This window comes from Hibiscus syriacus, unplaced genomic scaffold (assembly GCF_006381635.1).
Source record: "Hibiscus syriacus cultivar Baekdansim isolate YM2019G1 unplaced genomic scaffold, ASM638163v2 tig00110007_pilon, whole genome shotgun sequence".
NCBI lineage: Eukaryota > Viridiplantae > Streptophyta > Magnoliopsida > Malvales > Malvaceae > Hibiscus > Hibiscus syriacus.
In genome coordinates, this window is record NW_024062559.1 from 2,564,446 (window position 1) to 2,575,794 (window position 11,349).

The following is an 11,349-nucleotide window of genomic DNA, read 5'->3' on the forward strand; positions in this document are numbered from 1 at the left end:
TAAATGCCACCATGAATTGATCCAAGTAATGTTGGAATACTCAATTCATCAATTCCATAAATGTTGCAGGAGCATTAGTCAATCCAAATGACATCACCATAAATTCGTAGGGTCCATACCGAGTCTGAAATGCTGTCTTCGAATTATCATCTTCTTTTATCTTTAATTGGTGGTACCCCGACCTCAAGTATATCTTAGAGAACACTGTTGTGCCTTGCAGTTGATTGAACATATCAACAATCCTCGAAAAAACATACTTATTCTTTATTGTTACTTTATTTAACTGATGATAGTTGATGCATAATCGCATTGACCCATCATTTTTTTCACAAACAACACAGGTGCTCCCCAAGGAGAAACACTGGGTCTCACAAATCCCTTATCGAGTATCTCTTGCAATTGGGATATTAATTATCTTAATTCCATTGGAGCCATAGAAACATGTTCAATACTCGTGTAAACCTCAATCTTGAATTCTACTTCATGGTCTGGATGTAAACCATGTAACTCCTGCGAAAAAACCTCTGGAAACTCCTTAACTGTTGGAATATCATTTAATCTTGCTTTTAGTAATCGAGTATCTATTACATTAGCTAGGAAAGCTGTACACCCCTTTGACATCATTTTCCTTGTAGTAATGGCTGATATCAAATTGGATGGTGATCTCGCTTTTTCGTCGATCACTACTAATTCGGAGCCTTCCGTGTCCTTAAAAAATAATCGCTTCTTGCAAAAATCAACAACCCATGATATGGAGACAACTAATCCATGCCCAAAATGATTTAAAACTCATCGAAAGGCAACTCCATTAAGTTTTCCGAAAACACAATCCCTTGAATCTTTATCAAGCATTTTCTACATACCCTAATTACTCTCATACTGTGACCCATAGGGTTTACCACTATCATCTCACTAACAATTGGTTTTAAAGGAACTCCTCTAGCTCTAACCAAGTTTCTACTAATGTAAGATTGTGTAAAACCAGGGTCAACTAAAACAATTACAAGATCATAAAAAATATGGAATGTACCTGTTATGATCTCTAGGTCATCCCGATCCTCATTGGTCTTATTGTTGTAAATTCTGACGACTCCCCTAGTCTTTTATCATTGCATTGATTTAGATTTCCCGTTGGATCTACCCATTCCTATGCTACTATTATAGGATGCCACAGATCTTTCAGATTGCGCTGAATTATCCCCAGATTTCTTAGGACAGTTTCAGGCAAAGTGACCAGTCTCGCCACATTGGAAACAAACTCCACTGAGAAGTCTGCATACTCTATAGTGCAATTTACCACATGTTTGCCATGGATTTGTTTCTCCAAATGCTCTACCCTAGCTAGCAGAAAAAGAGTGGGATTGTTTAGTTTTCTGCGAAGCTGCAGCAGAACCATCTTTGTCAGAATATCGGGAACTCGAGCCCTTACCTCTCTTAGAATGATGGGGAGTTAAAGGTGTTCCAAATCTTTCCCCGCCTGCATACTCTGCTCCGTTGTTAGAGTTTCCTCTCTAGCTCTTCCAATAGCCTTGGCTCGGTTTATGACTTCTTGCAAGCTAGGCAAGTTTAAAGCCAACATCATCTCTTTTAACTTTGACCTAAAACCTTCGTTGAACCAATCACGTCGAGCCTTGTCATTGGGAACTACTTCAGTAGAAAAATGGCTCAGCTTATTATACTCAGCCTCATACTCATGTACGACTCGATCACCTTGTTTTAAATTAAAGAATACAACTCCACCTAGCTTTTCTGAATCCGAGTAGTGAAGAATCTCAAGCATTACCATTACATCATTTTTCCATAAGCCAACTTACATAGGACCTTCATTCTCTTCTCCCCGAAACTTAGGAGCTCCTAAACTCTTCAATTTTTTTGGAATCAACATCCTCGATACTGGAGGAGTAGGGGGAGGCAAAAAAGGTTAGATACCGGGTCAGTATGGAGTCGAGAGCTTGCATAAAAACTCTAAACTCTGGCACAAGCATACCCTGATGTGCCGATGCGCTAGCATTCTCGGATGAAATTGGATGCTCACTATTCTCCTCATACATTTCGCTACCCGATCCCTCTCAATTTTCTCGTTCAGCCACTCTTCGCGAGTTTGAAGATTCTGACATCTTCTTGGACATACATAATAATAATACTAAAGTTAGTAAGGAGTGACATCAGTCACACTCTAATGACACCCTATCAGTAACCTTGAAAATCTTAATGGAATATAATCCTTTTTTTTCTAAATTCAAATAAACCCAGTTTCGGCCGAGAATCATCTAAACCTGTAGCTCTGATACCAATAAATGTAACACATGTTTCCCGTATACATTACCGTACACAAGTCACAAGTGTCACATGACTTTTAAAATATTTTCTTATTTATAAACCTGTAAATACTTGTGACACTTGTGACTTGTGTAAATGAACACACATTAAGTATTTACTTAGTGAGGCATAATAATGTAAATGAACTAAAATTTATACATAATCATATCATAGCTATTGAAATACAAACTAAATCGTATACTGCATAAAAATGAGTTAATCATCTCCAATAAACCCATGTTTCTTTCATATAGTCATCAAAACTATTCTTAGTATGGTCATCCTACTTATTTTTTTGTATTTTGTTCCTAATTATACGTTTTTTTGCCCAATATATGTTAATTAAGAATTTAAAGTGCATATATTGCACCGAAGTGCCGAAAGGGTCATTCACCTTTTATGAATACCATAAGTGGCACCTTTTATGCCGATAATGCACCGTTATGCATTTTCATTTATGACACCTTTTATGCTAATAATGCACCATAATGCATTTTCATTTATGGCATATTTTCTGCCAATAATGCACCGTTATCCATTTTCATTTATGACACATTTTCTGACAATAATGCATCGTTATGCATTTTCATTTATGGCGCCTTTTATGCCGATGATGCACCATTATTCATTTTCATTTATGGCACATTTTCTGCCAATAATGCATCGTTATGCATTTTCATTTATTTTGTTAACATTGATAACCATTGCACAACATTAACATTCATCCATTCATTTTAGAGAAGTTCATACTCTAAAACTTATTCATAATATCATTTCTATATACATTATGAAAATATAACAAAATGATGTAAAATATACATTTAACAAAACATTCGAAACTAACTCATCACAAGTCTTCCTCCTTTCATACAAGTACAATAAATGCACTCACATGATAAGCCTCACTAGTAAGTTGCAATGATGTCCAGCTATTCGGCAACTTAATCTTTGCCCTTTTTCTTGCTTGACTCAAGAGCTTGGTTATGATATACACAAGCATCCATCAAATACACATATTATACCAATGTTAGTATACTCTCTAACAATTATACTTTTAATAATACTTAAAAGTACTATTATATTCAATTTCTATCAAAATTCCTCCTATCATAAATTTTCCAGGCTCAATACTATCAATACTCCTACCATGGTATCGATACTTCTATACTATGGTACCGATACTCCCTTTCAGTATCGATACAATTTCTGCATTATGGAATCCATGGTATCGATACCCACATCAATATCGGTACTAATTGCATCAGTATCGATACTGTTTATCGTAATTCTTCAAATTTAAACCTATAATATCGATATTGTTCTTCCAGTACTGATACCCTTACATAGATTTTCCATTTTTCAGCTCTATTTTTACCCAATTTTTGTAAAATTCCCTTACTGTTATCTCCAACAATACTATTAAACTATTCCTTACTTATCCCAGCTAACTTTTCTTCATTTAACTCCTTATAACATCTACAATCTCCAAACAACATCCCAAACTAAAAATATACTACTTTTTCATACATGTTTTAATCACATCCAATACTTCTAATATCTTATTTACTTTTTTGACAAGTCAAATATACTAATAAACCTCAATAAAAACTCATATTTCAACATATCAATCAAAAACCCATTTTCTTTAATTTCAAATAAACCATCTATCTCTTAGTTTTAATCCTTTTTAACCATTCTTTAAGCCTCTATAACACTCAAGGTTTCAATACCAACCATTAAACTAAAGGAAAAACCAACTTGGAGGAAACTCACCTTTGGTTATGGAGAGAATGAGCACACGTGAAGAAGGAGAAGAGAAATGAACTTAGCTTCTTTTTCCACTTACCTCTTTTCCATTTTTTAAATACCCTATTTAAAATAGATTTTAAATCCATTTCCCTCTAAAGGACCAAAATACCATTTTATTCTTCCATTCTTACTAATTGGTCTTACACACAGTTTCTAAATCATTTTCTTATATTTTACCATTTATTTAATTTAATCCTTCAAAATCTTTAAATCCTTTCAAAATAGTCACTGACCTAATATTTAGGGTATTAAAATATTTTTGTAAATTATTTAAATAGAGGTTTTATTATTCAAATTTGGATTCCAATATAGATTTTTTGAATTGTAGGATCTAGCACTTTCGGTGATCCTGATCGGTAGACTCAGTAGTAGGCTTCCTTATTAGACTACTCAGTTTAGTATAAGTGTGTTTTGTGATGGTGTTGCATTATTGTTTTAAACTATTTATCTGAACTGTTTTAGATTTCCTATGATACTAAATATTTTCATGACATGATACCAGATTTTTTGAATACTATTTATCTGATATATGATTTTCTGTATATTTCTTATATGATCTCTTAATATTGTATTTTTGTATCTGATTTTTGAGTATGTGATATTTTCATGTTTTAATGGATTAAACTACCATTTTCACTCGAATACATACATGTTTATTACTATCATTAGGGGTATTATTGGAGGAAGTATATCATGCTTAGTCTATGATTTGTAAGACCTTACCGCAGACTCTTATGCTTTGTGCACAGGGTAAGTCCTTACCGCATGTCCTTATACTATAAGTATAAGGCCCTTACCGGGATTACACGTGGGTGTATGGTTATGGGGAACATACACATTCTGGTGATCAAATGGGGGTAGTGATCATATTTTTAAAACATGTTTGATAAACTGATATTTACTGAAGTATTTTATCAGTATGTTTTTATAGACCATAAGGAGCACACTGGTTTTTTAGCTCATTTTGTAAATTTTAACCTTTTTAGATATTAGTAGATCGTAGGCTAGCAGACCTGTCATCAGTAGGACCGACTACTCTTATTTTTGTACCACTGTATATCTCTATATGTCTTTTTGTTATACTTTGGTGCCACGTGTTTTTGCTACTATCTCGATATATCTGTATCACCAATATTTTGTTATGTATATGTTTTATATGATTTTCTGATTTATGTATATATATATATATATTTATCATGTGAATCTTTCTTATGGCTAATTTCATATTATATTGTTATATGGATTTTAACGTTGTTTAAAACATGAAAAGAATTTCTGAATACGATATGTAACCGCCTAGATTTGAGCATAACATCTAGACTGGGTCTAGGGGGTTACACTTTCAATCCACCCTTACTATGATTCAGGTCTCACTTATCCTTGTATTATCATAATTTTATTCTCCATTGTTTATATATTATAATCTTATCTTATTTGTTATTCTAAGAATACCTTTAGCTAAAAAAATTAATTAGATCAATCCAAACATATCGTGTGTCATAAAATAATTAAAGGAAAACTTCACAAATATAGAGAAAAACTTATTAAAACTAAAAGATTCTAAAAATATAAAAGATTCCTTAATATCTTCAATTAGTTATACCCCAATTTTTTGAAAAAAAAATTAAATTGAACTCTTCAAAAATTTTGAAAATTTTAATTTAAACCTCTAATTTGTTTTTAAATTTTTAGTTGGTTCCCTCAAATTCTATTGTTAAGTTCCGTCAATGCCTAAATCTATGATAGGATCCACTTACATTGTATAAAAATTATAAGTTTTAACTAATTTATAGTCATTGAATTTAAATAAATAGATGGCTTAGACTTAATTAAAATTTATAACTCATAAAAAAAATTAACCCAAACTTACCGTAAAATAATTTTTTTTTCTTTTCACTATAAGCTTATCTCCTTCATCATTCTCATTTTCTTTTAGACGTAAGAAATAATCTTGATTGAATCTGATCATTCTTGTCTTTGTCTTTTTGTTACTCATTGTTTCTGCCAATCAATAGTTGACAGGTATGTAGTTCTTTAGAATTTTTAAAAACCTTTTTTTTCTTTTTACCATAAACTTCATTTTATCCATCCTTCCCTTTCTCTTTCACACAAAAAAAACATCCTCATTGAACCTGGTCGTTCTTCTTCTTTTCAGTTACCCATTATTGGAAATATATGTAGTTGTTTAGAAATTTTATTTTTTATTCATCAATTTTTAATTTTTTTCTTTCATATCCTGTTTAGGCTTATTTTTTTCTTCGAAAGTGTGTGAAAGTAAAAGAAAATTGATAGATAAAGAGAACTTCAGAACCTTAAGAGAGAGAAAGAGATGGGGGAGAGAGAGAGGGAGGGAGAGAGGGAGAAGGAGAGGGAGAGGGAGGGAGAGGGAGAGAAATGGAGAGAGGGAGAGAGAGAGAGAGGGGGAGAGAGAGAATGAGAGAGTGAAGGAGGGAGAGAAGGAGGGAGAGGGAGAGAGAGAGGGAGAGAAGGAGAGAGAGGGGGAGGGGGAGGAGGAGGAGGAGGAGGGAGGGAAAAGGGAGAGGAAGAGGGGAGAGAGGAGAGAGGAGAGAGGAGAGAGGAGAGAGAGAGAGAGAGAGCTTTAAAACCTTATCATAATTTTAAAGCATTTATGGTTTATAATAATTAATTTTGGGTTGTGGTAAGAAGTTTCATATCGAAATAAAACCAGTAAGGGGAGTTCCTAAAATTATGAGTAGGGCTTGTTAAGGAGCAATTGTCAGATTAGCTTGAAGAGAGCTGATGTAAGGTATTCCTACCTTAAATTGACTGTGGATATATTATTAGAGTATGCCCAAATACCAATCATATGATGATTGTAATGATATATTTATTTAACGATTTTATTGAATAAAGGCATTGCCACTATTATTTTCAGTTATGTGTCTGTGTTTAACATAAACTAAAAGATAATAAAGTCCATATAATAACATTATTAAAAGATCCATACTCAAGTATTATTATGGGCATGGAAAATAATAATATGCTTAAGACTAACATGGTATTGATTGATGACAATGAGTTGTCATTGACATAGAGATGTCAGAATTGATACATGATTATATTGTTAGTGAATGCTCAAATAGATGGCTTGGTGGTTGATGTAATGGTGAAATGGAGGGTTATTTATGTTATGAGAAATGGTAGTGGAAGTATGTTGATATGGCTATGATATGGGTGATGAAACAAAGGATGGTTGGTGAGGATAGTATCTTAGAAAGACCAAGTAAGAACCAGTGCTACAATAAGCAAAGACCCAGCCTTACAAATCTTTCTAAGGGGTGTAACAAAGGACTTGGACCTACTATCTAGGGAGATAGGAACCACAAGTATCGATGACAAAGGGGTTGACGCCACAAGTAATTAAATTACTTGATAAGTCGATATAAGTCACAAGGACTTGAGAAAAGAGAATAATCTCACTTATATTAAATGAAAGGTGTGTTTACAAATGAATAGAACTAGCCTATTTATAGTTTTCAAAGGGTTTAGGCAGAATATATACATGATGGTTCGACTAAGGTTGAAATCCCTTTAAAAATACATGATTTTTTAATGAAAAACAAGACTTTAATGAAGATACATGCTCTTGGCCCCTAAGGATGTTTTGCATGCATTTGGAAGTTACATAGCGCCAAAAATAAAGAGGAATATATTTTTGGCCGAATAGGAAGCATCCCTTGGTGTTTTAGCGTATATTTGATGTCACATGGAGTGCACATGGCAGCCTACTTGAATGCACATGGGTCTTCTTGCAATGTTTTGGTGAGATTGCAACCATATGATGATGTCTTGAAGTCCATGGGAAGCCTAGAGATGAACTAGCTTCAAGGTAAGCTAGGTGAGTGTCTTGCTAGCTAACTAGGTGAACTATAGTTTGATGAACTCAAGCTAGTTAGCTTTGATCTTCTAAGCTCCTTAGCTACTCTCCTAGCTACTTCTAGCTACCTTTCTTTGTGTTTCACCTATGGGAAACAAATAAAGTAAGAAATAATTGATCTCATTTAAGGTAAAATCCATGTTGTCTTGAGGTGTTTGAGTGATATGAGCTATGAATGATCATCTAGAAGGTAATATATCTTGTATATAAGCTAGATATAAGGCATAGGACATTCATGACCTTTATGAAAACATATATGAGCTAGAAAAGAGATGCATACATGCAAATGAGCTAAAGAAACATGGATTTAAAGATAGTGAGCTAATGTAAACATAACATGAGCTAGAATAATATAACATGAGTTAATGAATGAATGAATACATGCTGCCATGATATGTAAATGATATGAAAAAATAATAAACGAAATTAAAACATATGTAGAACATAATATAAAGCTAAGCAAAGATGTGGAAACATATGTTATGCACGAAAATCATATAGTATGCAAATGAATGATAACATATGATTATTCAAGCATAGTTTAAGGAGAAAAAACATGCTTATAACATTAAGTGATGCAAATAGAAGATAATAAAGGATAAAGTAAGGAAGAACTCCCTTAGAATCAGCTTTGAATAACATCCATGGTGTGATCAAGTCATGGAGAAAGTTGGAGTTAGTTTGGATCGTATTAAGAGCTATCGAGGGGTTTAAACTAATTAGGGTAAATGTGTTAGTTAGAAAATAGTGGTTGCTATGGAGGGTATTGGTTGACAACACACCCCATCTGGTGAGCTGAACCCATAGAGGAGAAAGTAAAAAAGATGGTAGGTGAAGGGAAGAAAGAAAAACAAGCCATAATTTGAATAAATCATAATCGGTCATAAGTGAAGTTAACACCAACAAATTCGAGTTGCTAATACTACATTAAACTTAGGATTGCAACCCCTACCAAAAAAAACTAATAACAAACACCAGAATTTCCATTGTTTAAAGTTAGTAAACTACAGACATACATGTCAATATCATTAATTAGAATCATTTCTATAATAAACACAAATATAACATGATACATAAGAGAACTTACCAACCAACAAGCACCATTTCATGTTTAAATGCACATTAAAGTACTAAATATCTCGCAGCTTTGACCAAATATTGAAACAATTTAAGAATGAACTTAGATTTCCAAACTCAGTCATATATTTGTTATAATAAGTTTTACAATACTACATAACAATAATATAATTGTAGCTAATGTTGTATAGCACAATTTGCAGCTTCTATTTATGTATGTATTTTTTTTTACCGAATATGATAGTACAAAACTCATGTTCTAAGTTCACTAAAAATGATTGAATTACTGCATGAAATCACTAGACTAATTACATAACATGACAATAGTAAAACAAACAATAATTTAGGTGAGAGGTAGTATTCAGTTAAATTCTAGTAAATCATAGTGTAATTGAACTTATCAACAATTTATTCGCTTTGTAGATAACTTGAGCCTAAAGGTTGCATTGGTGGAGTACCCAAACTCAAAAATAGAATAAACATTTTCTGTTACAACAATATACTATTGTAAAAAAAATATAATGTACAAATAAGCTTCTATATTACAAAATATTACACACTTAATTGTTTATTTGCATATTTTCGAATAATCGAACATTACACCTTTGATCGATCTTATTCAGTTTTTTTAATTTTTATCACCTTACAAAATTAATTCATGGATGACACAATTAAAGATGTTGTTGTGGTTAGATCATCTGCAACATTTTAATTTTATGTTCTTATTTAATTAAAAAATATTAATAATTATTATAACTTTGATTTATTTTGTTGAAGTCTTTATTTAGTCTGATATTTTAATTTTTTAATTAGTTCTGTATTAATTTACTTTTACTTTTCTATGTGATTTTAGTAGGTTACAAAAATGTCATTATTAGTTGATACCCAATTTATTGGTGATGATCAAAATATGAAAATGAGTGAGAAAATCATATTAGTTGATGGAATGATGTTTGACTTAATAGAAGGGACTGAACCATTATAAAACTTTTTCTAAGGAATAAGGTTTTGAATTGCACATTCTATCAAGTTAAACAGCCTCTCGAAGTGATGCAATAGTAAGTCAAATTTATGTTTGTTGCAATGAAGGTTCGTATAAGAAGAAAAATACAGAGCAAAATGACAATCACAATGATATCCAAGCAACTAGAAATAGATGTTCAACTTTAAGAATAGGACGTGGAGCGTTTCATAAGATATCAGAAGTAAAAGAAACTCAGTATTGGGTTATAAAGTCATTTTCAAATGAACATAATCATGCCATAATTAGTCCTAAGAGTGTGTTTTATCTTAGATTCATAAGAAAATGACTCCGACGTTAAGAGCCTTGTTAAGAAATTTAATGAAAGAATTTATTTAGAAAAAGTGGCATCATTTTTTAATAGTGGAGATCAACAATTCGCATATAGATATTGTTGGAATCATCTTAAACATTTAAGGAGAAAAAATTAAATGTTGGAGATGCCCAAGCTATTTTCTGTTATTTTTAAAGAAAACAAAATGAGAATCCTAGTTTCTTCTATGCAATTCAGTGTGATAGTAATGCTCAAATGATAAATTTGTTTTGGTCAATGCTCGGTCTCGGTTAGCATATGAATATTTTAGTGATGTTATTAGATACGACACCATTTATAGGACTAACAAGTATAGCATGTCATTTGCTCCCTTTGTTGGATTAAATCATCATTGCCAATCAATTTTTTTTATTGTGCTTTATTGCAAGATGAGTCTGAGGAAAGTTTCATTTGGTTATTTAAAACTTGACTTGAGGCGATGTATCGAAAAAACCAGTATCAGCAAATCCATCTAGATTTAGCTATAGGTGCTGTTGTGAAGAAAGTATTTCCAGAATCTCGTCATTGATTATATTTTGGCATATAAAGAACAAATTTCCAGAGAAAATTCCTCATGTATATCATAAAAAATCTACTTTCAAATGTGAAGTAAAGAATGTTGGATTAAAATCCATAATTATGGGCACATATTTTTAATATATATTGTTTTCATAAAATATGACATAAATTAAGTGACCAATTATGTTATAAAGTTATAAGTTATTAGAAGTATTATGGAAATAAAAATATATATACTATTAAAGTTGTATTTATAATTTGATGAGGGACAAAGTTATAATTGCAGACAATAATTAATTCTTAAATCGGCTACAAAAGAGATTATGGTCCCCAAGAAAAGATCATCTCTTATTTTCGCTTATCATCGTCAGATAATTTATACTCAAGAGAATT